This window comes from Melozone crissalis, unplaced genomic scaffold (genome assembly GCF_028551555.1).
Source record: "Melozone crissalis strain CALT ecotype California unplaced genomic scaffold, PUWL_Pcris_2 ptg000192l_1, whole genome shotgun sequence".
Taxonomy (NCBI): Eukaryota; Metazoa; Chordata; class Aves; order Passeriformes; family Passerellidae; genus Melozone; species Melozone crissalis.
In genome coordinates this window covers 1,000,230-1,007,166 of record NW_026535957.1, presented here as the reverse complement: position 1 = coordinate 1,007,166, position 6,937 = coordinate 1,000,230, and positions in this window count along the sequence as shown.

Below are 6,937 nucleotides of genomic sequence, written 5' to 3'. Positions count from 1 at the left end.
GACCACTGGACGTGTGCTGGGCGTGGCCTAGGCTGTCCCCCGTGGGCTTGTATTGTCTGTACAGTTTAACTCGTGGCAGAAGGTAACCATAATAGATGAAGGGGAAAATCAACTGCTTTGTTTAACCTGCTTAAATGGCTAATGTGACCAGCTTACAATTGCATGCCTTTTCAGTGATTTTATAGGAACACCTTTATGTAACAGAGATAGAAACTTTAATGCAGCTGTTCAATTAATAGAAGACAGAGACCAACGAGTTTTAGCTGTAATAGCCTATGAATGGGCAAGAGAGGAAGTGTGCCATTCTGTGATTGACAGTTGTGTTATCACCTGCTGGTGTTGTGGAGAGTAAATTTATGAGTCACACCCTAGATTTGTTTCCCCTACAGATGGGCATTGCAGGTGGCATTAACGGTGGCAAAGATGATTTAGAAATTATCCCCAAGGTCAGAGTAAACAGCAACCAGTAAGTTAGATCTTATAAAAATTTTTTTTTTATTGCTTAACAAAATCGTTTCAGTATTTGTTTTATAGAAAAGAGTGTTAAAATGTTACCTGCGGTTGGCACATCTCTGAAGCCCCTTTTATTTAATTAAAAAAGAACTGTCAATTAACCCAAGGAAAGCGATAGGACTCCAGACTGTAAAGATCCTGTGCCATCACCCTTGCAGCAGGAGGGCTACACGGAAATGGTATCCTGTGCTATAATCATTGTATCTGAGAGGTGCACACAGAAATAGTATCCTGTGCTTTCATCATTGTATCCAGGGACTAAGACTGGAGATTGGCTCAGCAGAAAAGGTATCAGCAATGAGGTTCCAGGACACAAACTCTGCTCCTGAGAAGACAATCTCAGCCCTTGGCTGCAGCCCAAGGGGCCTGGAGAGAGGTGGAGAGTCCAGACTCCTGAGATACCTGCTCCTGACGTGTATCCTGGTACCCTGTGCATCTGCAACCCCTGCAATAAATGCTACCAACTCATAGGGGATGGCCACAATTCAATGACTGTTTTTTCAGTACATCACTCTGTTGATGCTGAATGTTACAACCAGACAAGTTTACAAACTTGCCACAGAAATGGCTGAGGCTAACGGGCGTGAGTTAATCTAGGATTGGGCCAATGGACGCCTTCTAGCCCAGACTGCCCCACAGTGGGAGAATTCCTTTGTTTCCCAGAAAGAGAAGAGTGGGAAAATTCAGATCAAAACCAGCAGGGTAAGAAGAAAGGGAAAAATCCAAGGGTGTTGTATAACTAATGAAGGCAGCAAAATAGCGACTGGGATTTGCCAACCTCAAGTAGAAATCTTTCTGTAGACTTAATGCAAAAAATCACAACCAAGTTGGGTTTATCAAGATCTTGGATTTGAGGGGGAACTCAAATGGTTGAAAGATGGTCCTGGAGAGGCAAAGGTCTAGCTCCAGAACACTTTCAAAAAGGGAATTACACACAAATGTCTGAGAAAATAAAACGGCCTGGGAGGTGGACTGTAAGTCACCAGGTAATTGGAGCAGTTTGTATAACTTGAGAAGGAAAGAATTATACCAAAGAGGTGGGACATACCCCTTGTGAATCTACCTTAATTGTAAATTCAGATAATAGAACTATGACCTGGTGGCCGAACACAACCAATGGGTATTGGAGAAAAAAAAGGGAATTTATTGCAAGTGGGACAGTCAAATTAATCTGTGCTGGTATATTAGTTCTGTATCTAGCCCTTACCATTCCATAGAAAACACAGATCCCTATTGCAATCAACCAGACAATATAAGTAGAACATGGAAGGCCCCTGATGGGCTATATTGGATTTGTGCACAGCGAGTGTACAGTCAGTTACCCCAGAGATGGAAAGGGACCTGTAGGTTAGGAGTTATCCAACCCTCCTCCTGCACCCTGCCCTGGTCCAAGGAAATCCACTGGAGAAAGCCCCACTCTATAAAACCATGGGCAATAACAAGAAAAACCTAAACCTGTTGATAAGGGGCAGCTATAAATGGAGTGAAAATAAATGGCCCACAGAAAGGATCATAAACTTTTACGATCCGGCTATTTGGGCTCTAAACAGATCCAGGGAATATAAAACTCCAAACTATGTGTTAAATCATTTGATAAGACTGCAAAAGGTAATTGAGGTCAGTTTGAACAAAACAGCTACCCAGCAAAGTGTGCACCTGCTAGTAACAGTCTATCAAAGCAGATTGGCCTTGGACTATCTAATGGCTGAAAAAGGAGGAGTTTGAGAAAAATATAACACGTTAAAATGCTGTCTAAAAATAAATAACAATGGAAAAGTGTTGATCAAAAGAAGCAAATTGTACCTGTTGAAAGTTGGAACCCCTTTGGGGAAATCTGGTGGTTTATACTAGCTGGACTCATTATTGGAACTGTTGCCTACACCATTTTTTATCTCCTGCATTATGTAAGTGAAAATACCATGTATTGAATTTGATCAAAAAGAGAAATGAGGGAATGTGAAAACCTGGATTTTTGGGGATGTAGATGATACCAAGATTCAGTCTTTTATTAAAAAGCATGAATCAATGTGATCAAAAGAGAAAATGGGGAAATTGTGCTAAATGAATATGATTCGTGCTAATAATTGCAACTGTATTGATATTTTAGAAAATATTTTTTTAAAAAGTAATAGAGGAAAAGGATATGTAATTAGTGTCATGAAACAGATGTTCTCAGATGTTCATGGAAAAATAGGATCGAGGATGGACTATTGAGATGAGCAATATCCTAAAACACAATAGGCCTTGTGAGGAACAAAACTGGGACAGCTCCCAAAGCAAAATTGGTCTTGGGATGGACAAAATTGGGATGATTCCAGGTATCTATGAAATAATAAGGCTCATTTTTGGAATATAATGCTGGCTTCTAAAACACAAGACTTGGGGCACATGTTCAACCTGTGGGGTTGTTCAAAGGACAGTGAGGATGAGGAGAAGCCTTCAGCAGAAACAACCCCCAAAAAGCCAAAAGACCCCTCAGCAACAGGCGGAGCATGCGCTGTGCAGTGTGGTGACATAGATTTCAATAATCGAAAACAGGAGGGTATTTAGGAAATCCCCAGGAAAAGATTGATGAATGTGTGTTAGTATACAGTATATAAGTTGTGTTTGGATCCTTTTGCCTTTTGTACGTGAGACAGGGTGAGAAAAACCCTTTCCCGTACCCCAATCGATTGGTTTTGCTTATGCTTTATCCAAACCACTGCCAAATTATCTTATATCTGCTTGATTATATTTGATTGTATTATTTTATATAAAATTGCTGCTCAATTAAAATTGGTGCTGAATTCTAATTTTGTGGTTTATTAAATTAGACATATGGGGACCTCATTCATAACAGTGTAGTCACTTTTGTTATATTCTCTGTGAGAGGACACAAAGTTGGCAAAGCTTTGGTAAGATTCTGCTCCTCCCTCCTCTCTCTGAAAAAGCCAAGTCTTACAGTGCCCTGTGTAGTGGTTTTGGTGCTGATCAATCACTAGTGTACTCATTTCCTGCTGCTGGGAGATCCAGTTTGGAGACAATTAAAACAGGCTTAAAACTTTAAAAGGGTCTAAAGAAAATTTTTAAAATAGTAACTAAAAGGGAAAAAGTGGCAAGAATTAAAGCAAACCCTTTAGAAACCTAAAACCTCTACTCCTCCCACAACTTTTTCTTTTCCACGGACAATGTAAAGAAACTAAATAAAAATTTTCAGTTAGTATACTACCTCTAAAAAGTCTTTCTTCAGTTCATTTAGGGAGAGAAGTCCCTCTTGTTAATGTTATGGAGACTTCTCCACAACAGGAAAGAGTTTTCTCCTGGTTCCTATTTTGGTCATAAATAGCAGCTGCCTGGTGGAAATTTCTGCCATTTTCTACATCCTTCCTACAGCTTGTTCATGGGTCATGTTGACTTATGGGGTATCATTTTAAATATGAGCTGGTTAAAGGCAAAAGTTCTTATTTATTTCTAAAATCATCTTCATCCCTGGAAACAGAGATTTTCTTCTGACAGTATGGGATTACTCTTCTTTCTTTGAAGTTTAAACAACTTCTCATAAAGTTTTTATGTTAGACTTCCTGAGGGCAGATTTTGACCTATTTAGGATACTTTCTCAGAAAGACCCTTGGGAAGCAGCCCTTAAAGGTATCCAGGAAATGTGGGTGTGCTTCAAAACAGAGATCCTGATATCACAAGAATAGACTGCCCCTGTGCACCAAAAAAGAAAATCTACGATGCAAAGTCCAGCCTGGATGGGCAATGAGGTTTTCAAGGACCTTACGAATAAAAGGAGGATGTATCAGCTTTGGAAGGATGGTCAGGTTTCTCAGGAAGTATTTAAGGGGCCTGCTAGGATATGTAGGGAAAGAATTAGGGAGGCCAAAGCTCAGCTTGAACTTAATTTGGCAACTTTTGTAAAGGATAATAAAAATTGTATTTACAAATATATTAATGGTAAAAGGAAGGGTAAGATGAGCTTTTGTTCTCTTTTGGATGCAGGAAGGACCTTAGTAACTGCAGATGAGGTGGAGGCAGAGGTGCTCAATGCCTTCTTTGCCTCAGCCTTTAGTGGGAACACAGCTTGTATTCAAGACAAGTGTCCTCCTGGGTTGGTAGACAGGAGAGTACAGCTACTTTAGAATCTGCTTCCTTTAGTGTGGAGGCCTTTGTTGGATATCAATTTGAAGCCTTCATCACCCCATAGTTTTATGTGTTATAGGGAAAAGTGTCTTTTCACCATAGCTTTTAAGGGGATTTCAGCTTTAAAATCAAGGCATCTCCTCGTCCCTCCCATCTGGGACTTAACTTCCTCCTCACTGACCGTGATGTTTTCATGTTGTTCTTTTACACTTTTGTATCTTGCTCTTCTCTCTTACTCGAGGGAGGACTGAAGCACTGAAAGGGTTTGTGTGCTGCATGGAGCCTGCAGATGTTTGCCCTGACCCCGTTCCAGACCCGGAGCTGCGGCTGGGGAGCGGCTCCGATCTGATCAGCCCGGCCAGAGCTCAGCAGCAGCAGCAGCAGCAGCAGCGCTCGGGGCTGGGCTGGGTGGGACAGGGGCGGCTTCTCCTTGCCCTGCCCGATGGCTGCGGCCTCTTCTCGGGGGTAAAATCCCGATGCTGGCCTGGGGCTGCTCCCAGGGCTCGGCTGTGCCGGGCTGGGGCTGTAACAAGCAGTGAGATGAGAGCAAGGCCGGCTCCATCCGGCCCGCAGCATCCCCCTCTCCCTGCCCGGCAGCGGGGCTGGGATGGGGAAGGGGCCCAGCCCGGCCGGTGGCAGCCCCCGCCCGGCTGTGGTACCTCACTGCCGGCCAGACGGAGAAGAGGGAATTCCTTTGGTTTTAACAGTATCTTTCCCAAAGGCATGTTCAGCTGCTTAGTGGTTCAACAGACTTTCAGTTAGATAAAAAGCTTTTGTGTTGCTTCCCTAAATTTTTCCCATGTCAGACTGTTACTCACTGTAATGCTCTCTTGCCCTCAGACAGTTTAGTTTCTGTTTATCATCTTGAAAATATGACTCAGAAAATACCTGAATAAACACTGTTCCCTTTCCTGGTAAACTATAAAACTTTAATAAAGGACATTAATAGGAGACAAAGACAACAAAGCAGAGGTTACAGCTGGGAGTCTCTTGGCCCTCAGCACGGAGCACACCTGCTAGTTTGGAAGCACACTTATACAGCATTTCTATTACATCAGCCTGGTGCATATTTAAATTTTTTCCCAAACTGGTTTACATGCCCCAAGAACTGTTTTGCATGGCTCTTCCTTGGGTCCTGTGCATTTAGAGCATGCACATTTCTTGGTTGTGGTTTTAGTCCATTTTATCATCACCTTCAGTTCTTGGGCTGGGGTCCACACTGCCTTCAGGAGATGAGTGCTGATAGTTAGCATCATGTATTCCTTAGATATTATCTCAACCAAGCAGGCATTTTAACACAAGCATATCTAGATCAGCTATTTCTAAGTTTTAGTTAACAACAGAAATAGAAACTATGTACTTTTAGCAAAGTCACATTAACACCACACTTATAAAATCCACTTTAATATATGCAAAAATCCCATACTATAATATATATCTACAATACAGTGTTCATTTCTTTAACACTTTACCTGAAATAATTTTTTCCAGTTGATTTTGATGTTGGAATCATTCATTTTAGCTACTCTCCATACAAGGAAACCTTTAGACATGTTTATACTTGTGCCAGTAGAAGAGACTTTCCAGTAATTTCTGCAGTTTGCAGTAGTAGTCTTAGTATTTGTGTGCTTCAGTAGTGTTCATCCAGCCGCACTTCATGTGTGAATAGAATTGCCAAAAATCAAATTTTTCAAGTTAGAACTAAAGTGTTTCTGTATTTTATGCCCCTTTGTGTGTCAGAGAAGAGTTGGGCTTAAAAGTTGAAAATCTGCCTCTGTTAAAAACAAAGAGAAATTTTACTTTTATGTGTGACTCATTTTGCCTCAGATGTCTGTGACTCCTTATTGGTTTTGCCCCCTGAATGTGAATGCAATTTTCAGCACCAGCTGGGCTTTGTTGGAAATGGTACTGGGGACCCACAAGAAAAGTTCCTCATTTGAGTGGCTGAGACCATGATGAGGTTTTAAGCATTTCCTTCTCCCAGGTGGGATCTGATGGCCCTGAGGCAGCCTTGTCTCCTCAGGGATTTCATGCCCTGAGGAAGCAAAGGCTGATGGAATGTGCTTGATCCTCTCCTGTCTAATGGGGAGGAACAGCAACCAGCAGAGCTGGAATCACCTTCTCCATTCCTGATTTCTCCTGCCAACAGATCACTGGGCTCTCTCAGGGTCCAGAAGTCACTTTTCCTTTTGGATGGATGGCCTGAAGGCATCCAGGTGCTGCAGCTTAGGAATGCTTCAGAAATCCCTTTGGCTTGGAAGGATCCTTCTACCTGAGAGCTGAATGGGCTGTGCCAAGCGCA